Source organism: Schistocerca piceifrons, chromosome 5, assembly GCF_021461385.2.
Source record: "Schistocerca piceifrons isolate TAMUIC-IGC-003096 chromosome 5, iqSchPice1.1, whole genome shotgun sequence".
Classification (NCBI taxonomy): Eukaryota; Metazoa; Arthropoda; class Insecta; order Orthoptera; family Acrididae; genus Schistocerca; species Schistocerca piceifrons.
In genome coordinates this window covers 273,523,937-273,538,096 of record NC_060142.1, presented here as the reverse complement: position 1 = coordinate 273,538,096, position 14,160 = coordinate 273,523,937, and the positions used below count along the sequence as shown (strand labels likewise).

Sequence of the window (14,160 nt, the reverse complement as noted above, 5' to 3'; positions counted from 1 at the left end):
GTTCTCAGCTCTCCATGGAACCAGGATAATGGCGTTCCACAGGGCTGTAATCACTATTAATGGACTTGTGGCTTGTGCTGGACCGTTGATCACACCTGCTATATATGTGTATGATTTCTGTGTTTGGGCTAGCTCCCACTCAGTGGCCTCTGCAGAATGACAGCTCAGGGTGCCATCCGGAGTGTTTTCAAGTGGATACTCTCACACAGTTTTCAGTTCTCTCCCCTTAAGTTGAGGGTGCTGCATTCTGTTGCCATACTACAGTCCATCCTTATCCGGAGCTCTACCTTAATGCCCATGCCTGACCGTGGTCCCCCAGTTCTGGTTTTTTGTGTCTTCTTTGTAACAACAAGCTTACTTGGTTGCCCTCTATCCATTATGTGAAGTTTGGCTGTTTACGTACACTCGGTGTTCTTCACTTCCTTAACTGCATGTCTTGGGACGCAAATTGTTCGACCCTTCTCTTCCTCTACCAGGCATTAGTTCTGTCTCACCTGGACTATGGTTGTCAAGTTTATGGACCAGCAGCCCCTTCTACACTGCTTGTTTTGGACTCATTTCACCATCGTGTTATCCGTTTAGCCACAGGTGCCTTTCGCAGTAGCCCTATCAATAGTCTTCTGGTTGACCCGGGGATCCCTCCCCTTTTGATTCAGTGGTCCCATCTCCCGGTTTCCTTTGCAGGGTGTATACGATCCAGGAAAAACCCAGGAATTTTTTAGAATTATGGTAATTTTTCATTGTTTTAGTTTTCAGTTAGATTTTTGTACTTTTAGCTGGTAAGAACAAATATTCTAACAAAGGATAGTAATGTACCCCAGTACTGTAGAATAATACTGCTGCAATAAAACATGAACAAGAGGGGGCAGGGGGGGGGGGGGGGGAAGAAAATAAAGCTTAAGGTGCAAAGGAAATGCACCATATACAACAACAAAAGACATTGCTCATACAAGCATTTGCCAACAGCAAAATGTGTCAAAGGCTTTAGGAAGACTATGCAGGGTTTCAGAACAGCAAATTGCCTCCAGTAAGCATGACGTCACAACTGTTCACATTAGAGTCATTTGAACAGTTGCGAGTCGGTTCATGCGCATGCACAGTTGAGTCGCATATGAGAAGTACCTTCTCCCACTGTGGCTACAGAAGTGTGGCTGTTAGCTGTATAAGCAGTAGCAGCAACCAGCCAGATGCTACCCGGACAAATTTTACTGGTGCGCCCAAGCTGCCAGATTCACGCATGAGCAACAGGCCTGGATCTACGAGGCAGGGCAAATGGGGGTATCTGCCCCGGGTGGAAATTTCAAGAGGGACGGGAGGCAGATTCGTATTCCTGAGGAAAAAAAATCTTATTTCACAAAGTGCCTAGCATCCAGTGCACGTTGGTCTATCAATTATTCATATGATTTTGAAACACATCCCTGTTGGTTTTTGAACACATTCTATGTTGGTTTCTGAATAAATCATAAATTGATTTTTGAATGCGTGCATAGTGTACATGATGTCTCTGCCAGGGGCATTCCCATCACTGCTAGAATAAACTTTCCTGCAGACAAAAGGGGACGGGGCTGTACGAGCTTTGCGGAATAAAGCCAAACGGGTGAATGCCAATCGCTGTTTGTTTATGTGGTTGACTGGGTTTGCGAATGATCAGTATTGTTATAATCACTAGCAAAAGCCATGGATTCAGATTACCAGAGTGAAAATAAACGACTAACAGGAGTAACAAGTACGGAAGATTACTTGGCATCTTCTCAGTGTATCCAAGAAAATGAAATTTTGACAAAGTTTTTGGCCAGACTGCTACACTATAAGTAAGGGCTAGTTGTATAATCCCCGGCTAGCAGGCATTTAAGTTCTGTTCTGGGAGTAGTGTGGAAAATGCATTGTATGAACACATAATAACTCCTAACCAGAGAATAAATGCAGGATAACTAATCCGGTGATTGTTGCAGGGTTAGTGAAGTTAACTAGAGAATAAGCTTTGACACTGGCAGGAATAGTTACAGAATTAGTAATGACAAGATTGTTTATTAGAACAAGGAAGGAGAGGAAACTAGGACATCACACAAATTATGGAAGAATGTGACAACTCCAAATTTATATAAAAATTTCGTACTGCTACTTTTTGATCTCATGCTTGAGAAGCTGGAGTGTATGATGAAATGTGAAACTATTTCCTAACATAAAACTTTCTGCTTGCAGCAGGCATAATAGGTATTTGATATTGGTACTTCATGGATTATATTCTGTCATGTCATGAAAATGACCATTTGTTACAAAACAGTCTCGTTTATTTTGGTGTGTACTACAATTGCTACTATATTAGACAGGCCTCAGCAGACAGTGACAAAATACACCTAAACAGCTCGACAAACAACACCTGTTTCGGGTACTATTTGTATTAACAGCTTTGTCAGTATTAGGCAATGACACTTCGTTTTTTCATGCAGCAAAACGTTTGAAAAACTTTGATGCGGCAATAGATTTGTTTGCAGGAAGGAAAGTGCGCCATGTAAAGCCATAGCAAGATTAGAGAGAGAAAAATGCTAGGATTTCATGATTGAAGAAATGTGTTCTGTCTTGCTTGTCTCTTGTCTTTACTGGGTTTATGTATCCTATATTTAATTTTATGTCACACAAAACAGCAAGTTATTAGCTCATTGGCAATAAAGTGTGCAAATTTTCTGAAGAGTTCTATTTTCTGACGAGTTCTTGCTCTCGCGGTTACAAATAATCCCATCCAGTATTAATTGCGAGTGTTTTTTTTTTTTTTTTTTTTTTTTTTTTTTTTTTTTTTTTTTTTTTTTTTTTTTTAAAAAAAAGAGAGAGGGGGTTCCTCTGTCAGGAATATAGTTTGATGGCATTCGTTACAATAATATATACATCTGAACTCGACAGAGTGAAATACAGTGACTTGTGATAGAAGAATGCTGTATGAAGAGGTGTGGCATTGCATTTTGGTACATGTCTTGCATTTCCTCAAAGACATCTGTTTTATGTATCAGACTCTTGAGAAAGATGTCCACTACAAAATGAACATTTTTTAAAAAGTGGATTTGATTTTTGGCATCCTACCTCAAATGCTGGAGGAGGGTGGGGTCGCCACTCTAATATTGCCCCAGTTTAGAAATAACATAGATCTGGGACTTATACACAGAGCAGGCTGAGTTGTAGTGGGCAGATGGGTAGTCTCCACGTGACCGGTGCTTACATTTAGTGATTTTGCTGTTTTCTTTTCGTTTATTGCTCCCAAGTCAAGTGAAAACAAAAAGGACTATCAAGTGAATTAAAATGCATTCACATAATTAGGAAGGCTAAAATAAGTTATTAGTTTCAGATTTTATTTTATTTCCACATTTCTGACAGTCAAGCATTAATCACCTTGCAGAGTGTGAAGTTATTTTTGTCGGTTTGCTAAAGAAATTTGGCTTTTATTATTCTTTTCCACTGGGGCAGTCAATTTATTTGAAACGAAGTATTTAATTCCACACTATTGGCTAGTTTCAACTGTTTTCTGCATTTCAAGTGCACATTTTCATCTTCAAGCATGTCTAGCATTATGCCATAATAAAGAACCAAACATGAGATTAATACAGTACTGGTACTCCAAGAAAATTTACGTCTGAATCTGGACATACGAATGTGAACTTGAAGCCGAATTATGCATTTTAGTACAGTTCACGAAATTCGAATGCTCTTGGATCATCCTCTGATGTCTTGTCTCTTTTATGACATAATGTAAGATCTTTTAATGTTTTACACGTAAGAACATACAGGCTTCCTACATCACCGTAGCTGCGCAAGCGCAATGACACCTGTTATCTGGTGCTCTCTGGCAACTGCAGAAACGAACCTATTTCTAACAGTTTGCGGGAAAATATTGCGAATGATGGTTTGACAAGCATTACTTTCAAAGTGAATTTCGTTTTATGCAAGACGAACAATGTGCGAGAATGTACGATGAATTTCTTATATCACAGAACGTTTGACTCTCATTTAAAAATCAACTCTTTGAGGATGACCATTAGAAGAATTTCGAGCCCTGATGATCAGACATTTATGTCGTTATTAAAAATTTTACTGGCATATTTGTGTGATGTATCTTATAGTGTAACATGCACATTATATGTTACAACTTGGATTCTCTTGCAGCTTATTAACTTTCGAGACCAATGTTATATGTGAAATCTTTGCTTTTCTTGTAGCAACACTATGTATATTAATGTAAACCATTAACTCCTCCTATTTGTGTGGTCGCACTACTTAATAATGATATTGCTATTGGCTGACTATATCATGTGTCCTAGGCTCAGAATATCTGTCATCATCGGCTGGTGAGATCACATGACATGAGCTATGATTGGCTTACAAAAGCGAATCGCAATCTCGATTTCAATGCATCAGAAAGTAACATGCAGTGTTTGGTGGAATTCGAATTTATACTTTCGTAACGCAAAAATATGCGGCGTACATGTTGCTGCGTAGCACAGATCTTTCCAAAACGTGTTTTTTTTTTCATCCTAAGTTTCATTTTTTAAAGTGCTGGGAAATTCTACGCCGGTGTATAAAACCATAACGATCCAATGGATTTATAAGTTTTACAGTTCTGCAGAAAAGTATGCTGTCACTTAACACGGAAAAAGCGTATTTTTCACCCAGGAGAAAATGTATTTTTAACTGGAAAACCCAGGATTTTTTTTTCCTTGTGTGTGTATACACCCTGCTATGCCATCTCCTGCTCACCCCTCCTATTCTCTTCTTTTCACAGCTTCAAGCTGTTGCCCACCTGCCATTGGATGGGTTTACAATTGGACTCCACCTCGCTTCTCTGTGCCATGACTTCCATCTCCCCTCCTTGTCCTCTTCCCCACGTTCTTTCCCAACCCCCCCCCCCCCCCCCCCCCCCGCACTCCTTTCTCGTTAGTTCATTGGCCACAGGTTTGGATGGATCTCTTCCGGGATCCGAAAGACTCCAATGGTATTCCATTCCATTGTTTGTTCCAAACCCTCTTACGAGAGTTTCAGGATGCCACTGGTTTTTCACACTGACGGCCCTAAGTCAGCTGATCGTATGGGATATCCCTTCATGTCTACTGTTGGCACAGAACACCATCTCTTGTCTGCCACATGTGGGGTGTTAACTGCAGAATTAATGGCCATCTATCGTTCCCTCTGTTTTATTAAACACTCCTTCCTGAGTTTTGTTACCTACAGACTCAATGAGTGACTATCACTCATCATTTTCCTGCGACCCTTTTGTGTCTGCCATCCACGACCTTCTCACTGATCTTGGTGATGCTTCTTTTTTGGTTGACTTCCTTTGGGTTTCTGGCCATGTAGGTATCCTGGGTAATGAAGTTGCTAATCATCTGGCTTGGAGAGGGGGCATCTACCCCCATTCTCCATGACCCCTCCGGGGGTTGGTTTGTGGCTCTACATCAAATCCCTTTCTGCTCAGTCGTGGGCTGACCCTTGGGAGGCTATACCCCTGTCTAATATGCTATCAATATTTTGCTGAACTGCCCCCACCTTTTGGCCCTTTGCATTAAATATGCCCTCCCACCTTCCTTGTCTCAGGTGTTAGTGGACAACCCTCACATGGTTACATCGTTCCTCAGTTTTCTTCACAATAGCAGTTTGTACTCTCAGGTATAAGTCCTTGACTTTTCCTCTGGAATTTGAGCCCTTGACCTTGCCTCCACATACGCCAGGTTCTCCCTTCCTTTTATCTGTATTTTGGGTGGCCTGTTGTGCTGTTTTGTTTCCCCTCTTCGTGTTTCTCTTTTTTCCCGTGGTGTTGTTGTCCCTATTGTATCATGATAATGGTATGGTGTGGATGCCAGGACGCATTGGGGTCAGTGGCTGTGCTGGTGGTCCACTGCACGTCGTGTTTCCGGATCACCAGTGCTCTTCCCCCTCCCCATTTCCACCCCCTCCCATTCCCCCCTCTCCCTCCTGTTCTTTCCTCTTCCTGCTGCCCTGACATCTCCTTGCACCCTTTGTTGCTCGTTATTCCTTCTCCTTGACTGGACTGAGCTGTTTGTGTTGTTCCTCCCTTGATTTCTCCCAGCCCATATCATGATACCAAGGAGCTCGCTCTTTGGTCCCCTCCCCCAAGTCAACCAAACATCCAGTGAGGACAGTGAGAAATTATCATATAGAACAAGCGGGGTAAAGTTTTGCACACTGCATTTACATGCATACCTTAGGCTGTGACACGTGGCAACAGGGACATTTTTGTCTCAGCAGTGCTATACCAGTTCTTATGCCAAGTGTTTGCTGCTTATTTCCATCGGCATTGTTATTAAAATAGCACTAACTGCCTCTCCCATTTTCTATAATATTGCAATACTTCATAACAATACAAATTTTACAAATAAAAATTTCTCCTTTCTTAAAAAAAAAGCTTGTTCAGGAATGAAAAATTTTAGGACTACTGCAATGGCTAATTGATATTTTCGCCAGTTATAACAAGGACGACACAAATACCAAAAAATATTCGTTATTCAGAACTAAAATACCAGTATCCCATCCCTACTTCACAGACAAACAATGCCTTTCTTGAGCATGGAATCAAATTCTGCCTTCGCAGTGGACAGAAAGTTGGGAGATAACCATGTAGGTCAAAATTCGATCGGCGGGTCATTGGTAATCTTAACATGGAGAACAGTGCTGTGACATACCTCTTTTGAAACTCCAGGAGACTGCATGAAAGCTGGAAACTGCAGTTGCCATATCTGTCAGTAGGTGGTAGTACGGCAGGAAGTCGGCTTCAGTTATTGCTTCCATGGCACCAGCAATTGCAAAGTCCCATGCAAAGGCAAAGCACAATCCTAAATCTAATTTAGTTTGCTGTATACTAGATGTTGATATCAAACAATTGTTTACCACAGACAAGCAGAACAAAGGCGACAGTTGACAGTCATGCAACAAGTGCGGTGTAACAAGTTGTTCCACCTCTTCCTCACAATCAGATGAACTGTGTTTGTGTAAAAGAATTGTGTAGGTAGTTAAGATGAAGAGGGGGGTGTTTCTCCTGAAAAACCCATTTTATAAGTGATGATAAAGCTGTTAACCCTGATTTATTGAAAGTCATAACAGAGCGAAAGGAGATAGCACAGGTCACTTTGCTTTGACCTGGTGACATATTGCTTTTGCATAGACTTAGGACATATTTATTGTAGGATGTCATATCAAACACCTGCTGACCAAATTATCACTGTATCAAGCAGAAATCTACAGATACCAGTATTTGAATGCTGACCCCTATTTTGACCAGAACCGATGTTGGAATCTTCCTACACGTCTGTCAGGGGCCTGAAGATGGCATAGTAAACCACCAGAAATGGTAGCCAAATAAAATAACAGTTTGGAAATTAGATGGCTGAAAGGTTTTTGATTTGACATCCTGTAGTAAACAGCCAAGTCTCATGAGAACAGATGGACATATAGAGATATTTATTGTATGTCGCTGCCAACAATGAAGTGAGAGGTATGTGTCAAGTTGAACAGGTTTTATAGTATGAGGATATTCTGTCTAAGATACAATTTATCTCAGAGCAGTGTGTACTAAAACATTTTACAACTTGAAAGTGACAAAATACATTGGGTAACTGGTGTGTTAGTCTTCAAAGCTGGAAGAAGTATAAAATGCAAAGTTTGTGAAGTTTGTTTTCTAAGAAGTTGCACAGTATGTTTCTAACACCTTAAACTTGTCAGTATGTCTACCCAGTAGCTTTGAAAATACATGTTTTTCTCACTTAATTTCTTTAATTACTACATACATATTTGATGTTACATACTTAGCCATACAGAATTGTGAACATATCATGTTCTTCCAAAGTTAATTAAGATGCCATTTACAGAGCAGCACTAAAATCATGGAGCATTACGTTTTTAGTTTGTGTTGCTGTAATCCGCCTGTTATGGGTTATGATGATACCTTTCCTTTCTACAGAAGTATTGGAAGGTGAAGGCTTTATGTCCCAAATGCATACCCAAGAGATCTACAGCTACAACTTGGTCTGTACATTGCAAACCAGTGTGAAGTGCGTGGCAGAGGATATTTCCATGATTGTTTGAATGTGTTTGTGTGTGCTGTACTTATTCTAATCTTGTTCTCACGATCCCTGTGTGAGCAATACTTAGGGGGTTGTAGGATATTTTGAGACTCATCGTTTAAAAGCCAGGTGTTGCAACTTGGGTTTCTCGAATTAGTTTACACCTATCTTCAAGAGTGTCCCAGTTCAGTTACTTCAGCATCTCGGTAATACTCTCTCACTGGTCAAACATACCTGTGACCATTCATGCGCCCTTCTTTGTATATGTTCAATGTAACCAGTTAGTCCCACACATTTTAGCAGTATTCTGGAATGGGTCACATAAGTGATTTTTGAGCCATCTTCTTTGTAGACTGATTGCATTTCTGCAGTACTCTACCAATAAACTAAAGTCTGCCACCTGCTTTAGCCACAACTGAGCCTATGTGATCATTCCATTTCATATCCTTACAAAGAGTTATGCCCAGTTATTTGTACGAGTTGATCAATTACAGCTGTGATTCATTGGTATTATAGGATGCTACATTCTTTTTTTGTTCTGTGAAATGCATGATTTTACATTTCTTAACATCTAAAGTAAGTTGCCAATCTTTGCAACACTTTGAAGTCTTATCAAGATCAGACTAAATATTTATGCAGCCCCTTTCAGACAGTACTCTTTAATAGATATCTGCAAAAAGTCTGAGGTTTCTATTAATATTGTCTGCAAGGCAGTTAATATAAACCATGAACAGCAGGAGTTGCAGCTTACTTCCCTGAGGCACTCTCGAAGTTCCTTTACATTTGGTGATGACTCTGCATCCATGATAACATTCTGCACCCTCCCTATCAAAAAGCCCACAATCCAGTCACAGATTGTATTTGAGACCCCGTATGATCAAACAATGTGTCATGGTCACTGATACCAGTATTAGTTTGGGACACACTCAAAGATGTCATGTCTGTTGCCATGATGGAATACAACTATGAACATGCTTGAGCATAACATTGGGATTTTTTGTTTTTCAGGTGAGAAGAGGTCCTGGATTAACCACTGGGTTCAAGAGAATAGCTCAAATGTCACTTTTAAAATGCAGACTCAACCTTGAGGTTTGATGAAATCAATGGGATAGATAGTGGTTGTAAAACAGTCAATAGCCCCACCTCAATATTCACCCAGGCAAACATGGCTCTGGGCAGAATAACAAACAAACATGCAAAATATCTGGCCCCCTTCATGGGGTGAAACATCAGTACTGTGTAGCCACTTATTCAATCTTTGTAATTTTATACTTTTCTTAAGTGAATTTTTCCTTTTGATACAGTGCATCAAACCAGTCTCAGGACTGAAGACCACAACAACAACACAGTTAAATAAACTTCAAGTGAAAATAATATACCACTGATAGGTGCTAATACATAACCAAACAATGCTGTTGTAAAGCTTGAAATTATGTCAGAGCAAGTAACTTCTTGCATGAGTGAAACAAAAGCACTGAGATTAATAGGGGTTCAATGTTAGAATGTGTAGTAACGAGTCATCTTGTTTTATGCCCTGGCTGAAGTCACCTTTGTTAAGAGAATTCTTGCAATATTTAATCACATACCAGACATTAAATTGTGCTACAGTGTAAAACTAGCATTTGTCTTATTAAACATAGTTGATTGCTTGTAATTTTAACAGGTTTTGCTTTTTTTCCCTGTGCCATCAAACCTGAAAAATGTAAATGTATTGCAGTAAATAAACAATTGTAGCATAGCTCTAAAACTCCTTTGCCTTTATTCTGCATTGTCCAAGATTCAGCAAGCCATTGTTTGCTTCAAATGGCAAACTCTTTCAGTTGCCTGTAACCTCACTGGAAAATGAATGTTCACCACAACTATCACACACATTTATTTCATGGGAAGTCCCACTAAAAATCACTTGCCCCTTGTCGGTGAAATGTAGATGGCTGTCTTGCTTGCATTCTGCTGTCATATACCTGAAAAGTATTAATGTACTACTTCTGTTTTTTTAAAACATTCATATTTCCTTATATGTAGATTTTAAGCCTGACTACTTGTTCTTTGCATGGTTGGTTGTCTACCTGCTCATAATACATTATATACTTGTACAATATTAAATTTTATTTTTAGTAAAACTATATACTTTGTGACGTAGAAGCATAGCAGACACCTGTCCTTATGAAGCAATATTAAAGCCTCCTCCCACAGTAAACCAAGTGATGTGGTGCACTGTTAAAACATGGGGCTGATGTCATGGAGGATAGCTGTTCAAATACCTGACTTATGATCCAGATATTTAGATTTTCCATGCTATTCCTAAATTGCTTATGGCGAATGCCTGGATGACTGCTGTGAAAGCACACAGGCGATATCTTTCTGCAGTGTTGGTATTTGCTGTGTCTCTAATGACCTCATCATCAAAGGGATTGTTGTTGTTGTGGTCTTCAGTCCTGAGACTGGTTTGATGCAGCTCTCCATGCTACTCTATCCTGTGCCAAGCTTCTTCATCTCCCAGTATCTACTGCAACCTACATCCTTCTGAATCTGCTTAGTGTATTCATCTCTTGGTCTCCCTCTACGATTTTTACCCTCCACGCTGCCCTCCAATACTAAATTGGTGATCCCTTGATGCCTCAGAACATGTCCTACCAACCGATCCCTTCTTCTAGTCAAGTTATGCCACAAACTTCTCTTCTCCCCAATCCTATTCAATACTTCCTCATTAGTTATGTGATCTACCCATCTAATCTTCAGCATTCTTCTGTAGCACCACATTTCGAAAGCTTCTATTCTCTTCTTGTGCAAACTATTTATTGTCCATGTTTCACTTCCATACATGGCTACACTCCATACAAATACTTTCAGAAATGACTTCCTGACACTTAAATCTATACTCGATGTTTACAAATTTCTCTTCTTCAGAAACACTTTCCTTCCCATTGCCAGTCTACATTTTATATCCTCTCCACTTCGACCATCATCAGTTATTTTGCTCCCCAAATAGCAAAACTCCTTTACTACTTTAAGTGCCTCATTTCCTAATCTAATTCCCTCAGCATCACCCGACTTAATTGGACTACATTCCATTATCCTTGTTTTGCTTTTGTTGATGTTCATCTTATATCCTCCTTTCAAGACACTGTCCATTCCATTCAACTGCTCTTTCAAGTCCTTTGCTGTCTCTGACAGAATTACAATGTCATCAGCGAACCTCAAAGTTTTTATTTCTTCTCCATGGATATTAATACCTACTCTGAATTTTTCTTTTGTTTCCTTTACTGCTTGCTCAATATACAGATTGAATAACATTGTGGAGAGGCTACAACCCTGTCTTACTCCCTTCCCAACCACTGCTTCCCTTTCATGTCCCTCGACTCTTATAACTGCCATCTGGTTTCTGTACAAATTGTAAATAGCCTTTCGCTCCCTGTATTTTACCCCTGCCACCTTTAGAACTTGAAAGAGAGTATTCCAGTCAACATTGTCAAAAGCTTTCTCTAAGTCTACAAATGCTAGAAAAGTAGGTTTGCCTTTCCTTAATCTTTCTTCTAAGATAAGTTGTAAGGTCAGTATTGCCTCACGTGTTCCAGTGTTTCTACGGAATCCAAAGTGATCTTCCCCGATGTTGGCTTCTACTAGTTTTCCATTCGTCTGTAAAGAATTCGTGTTAGTATTTTGCAGCTGTGACTTATTAAACTGATAGTTCGGTAATTTTCACATCTGTCAACACCTGCTTTCTTTGGGATTGGAATTATTATATTCTTCTTGAAGTCTGAGGGTATTTCTCCTGTTTCATATATCTTGCTCACCAGATGGTAGAGTTTTGTCAGGACTGGTTCTCCCAAGGTTATCAGTAGTTCTAGTGGGATGTTGTCTAATCCGGGGGCCTTGTTTCGACTCAGGTCTTTTAGTGCTCTGTCAAACTTTTCACGCAGTATCGTATCTCCCATTTCATCTTCATCTACATCCTCTTCCATTTCCATAATATTGTCCTCAAGTACATCGCCCTTGTATAAATCCTCTATATACTCCTTCCACCTTTCTGCTTTCCCTTCTTTGCTTAGAACTGGGTTTCCATCTGAGCTCTTGATATTCATACAAGTCGTTCTCTTATCTCCAAAGGTCTCTTTAATTTTCCTGTAGGCAGTATCTATCTTACCCCTAGCGAGATAGGCCTCTACATCCTTACATTTGTCCTCTAGCCATCCCTGCTTAGCCATTTTTCACTTCCTGTCGATCTCATTTTTGAGACGTTTGTATTCCTCTTTGCCTGCTTCATTTACTGCATTTTTATATTTCCTCCTTTCATCAATTAAATTCAATATTTCTTCTGTTACCCAAGGATTTCTACTAGCCCTCGTCTTTTTACCTACTTGATCCTCTGCTGCCTTCACTACTTCATCCCTCAAAGCTACCCATTCTTCTTCTACTGTATTTCTTTCCCCCATTCCTGTCAATTGTTCCCTTATGCTCTCCCTGAAACACTGTACAACCTCTGGTTCTTTCAGTTTATCCAGGTCCCATCTCCTTAAATTCCCACCTTTTTGCAGTTTCTTCAGTTTTAATCTACAGGCCATAACCAATAGATTGTGGTCAGAGTCCACATCTGCCCCTGGAAATGTCTTACAATTTAAAACCTGGTTCCTAAATCTCTGTCTTACCATTATACAATCTATCTGATACCTTTTAGCATCTCCAGGGTTCTTCCATGTATACAACCTTCTTTCATGATTCTTAAACCAAGTGTTAGCTATGATTATGTTGTGCTCTGTGCAAAATTCTGCCAGGCGGCTTCCTCTTTCATTTCTTAGCCCCAATCCATATTCACCTACTACGTTTCCTTCTCTCCCTTTTCCTACACTCAAATTCCAGTCACCCATGACTATTAAATTTTCGTCTCCCTTCACTATCTGAATAATTTCTTTTATTTCATCATATATTTCTTCAATTTCTTCGTCATCTGCAGAGCTAGTTGGCATATAAACTTGTACTACTGTAGTAGGTGTGGGCTTCGTATCTATCTTGGCCACAATAATGGGTTCACTATGCTGTTTGTAGTAGCTTACCCGCATTCCTATTTTTCTATTCGTTATTAAACCTACTCCTGCTTTACCCCTATTTGATTTTGTGATTATAACCCTGTAGTCACCTGACCAGAAGTCTTGTTCCTCCTGCCACCGAACTTCACTAATTCCCACTGTATTTAACTTTAACCTATCCATTTCCCTTTTTAAATTTTCTAACCTACCTGCCCGATTAAGGGATCTGACATTCCACGCTCCGATCCGCAGAACACCAGTTTTCTTTCTCCTGATAACGACGTCCTCTTGAGTAGTCCCCGCCCGGAGATCCGAATGGGGGACTATTTTACCTCCGGAATATTTTACCCAAGAGGACGCCATCATCATTTAATCATACAGTAAAGCTGCATGCCCTCGGGAAAAATTACGGCTGTAGTTTCCCCTTGCTTTCAGCCGTTTGCAGTACCAGCACAGCAAGGCCGTTTTGGTTATTGTTACAAGGCCAGATCAGTCAATCATCCAGACTGTTGCCCTTGCAACTACTGAAAAGACTGCTGCCCCTCTTCAGGAACCACACGTTTGTCTGGCCTCTCAACAGATACCTCTCCGTTGTGGTTGCACCTACGGTACGGCTATCTGTATCGCTGAGGCACACAAGCCTCCCCACCAACGGCAAGGTCCATGGTTCATGGGGATATTAAACTCTAATCTTTCTTCATCAACATCTACATACATAGTCCACAAGTCACCATATGATTCGTGGTGGAGGATACCTTGTACTACTACTAGTCATTTCGTTTCCTATTCCACTTGCAGATGGAGTAAGGGGGAAAATGACTCTCTGTATGACTCAGTATGAGCCCTAATTTCTTTTGTTTTATTTTTGTGGTCCTTACAGAAGATGTATATTGGTGACAGTAGAATCATTTTGCAGTCAGCCACAAATGCCACTTTTCTAAACTTCCTCAGTAGTGTGTTGCAAAAAAAAGTCTTCTTCGCTATAGGGATTTCCATTTGAGTTGACAGAGCATTCCTGTAATATCCACATCTTGATTACACCTTCCAGTAACAAATCAGGCAGTATGCCTCTGGAT

At 40.2% G+C, this 14,160-nt stretch overlaps 1 protein-coding gene across 1 annotated transcript in view; it reads left to right on the top strand.

Moving 5' to 3' along the window:
- The window catches only part of LOC124799291 (INO80 complex subunit C), a 69,655-nt gene that overhangs the window by 18,725 nt on the left and 36,770 nt on the right, over positions 1 to 14,160 (top strand). The window lies entirely within an intron of this gene.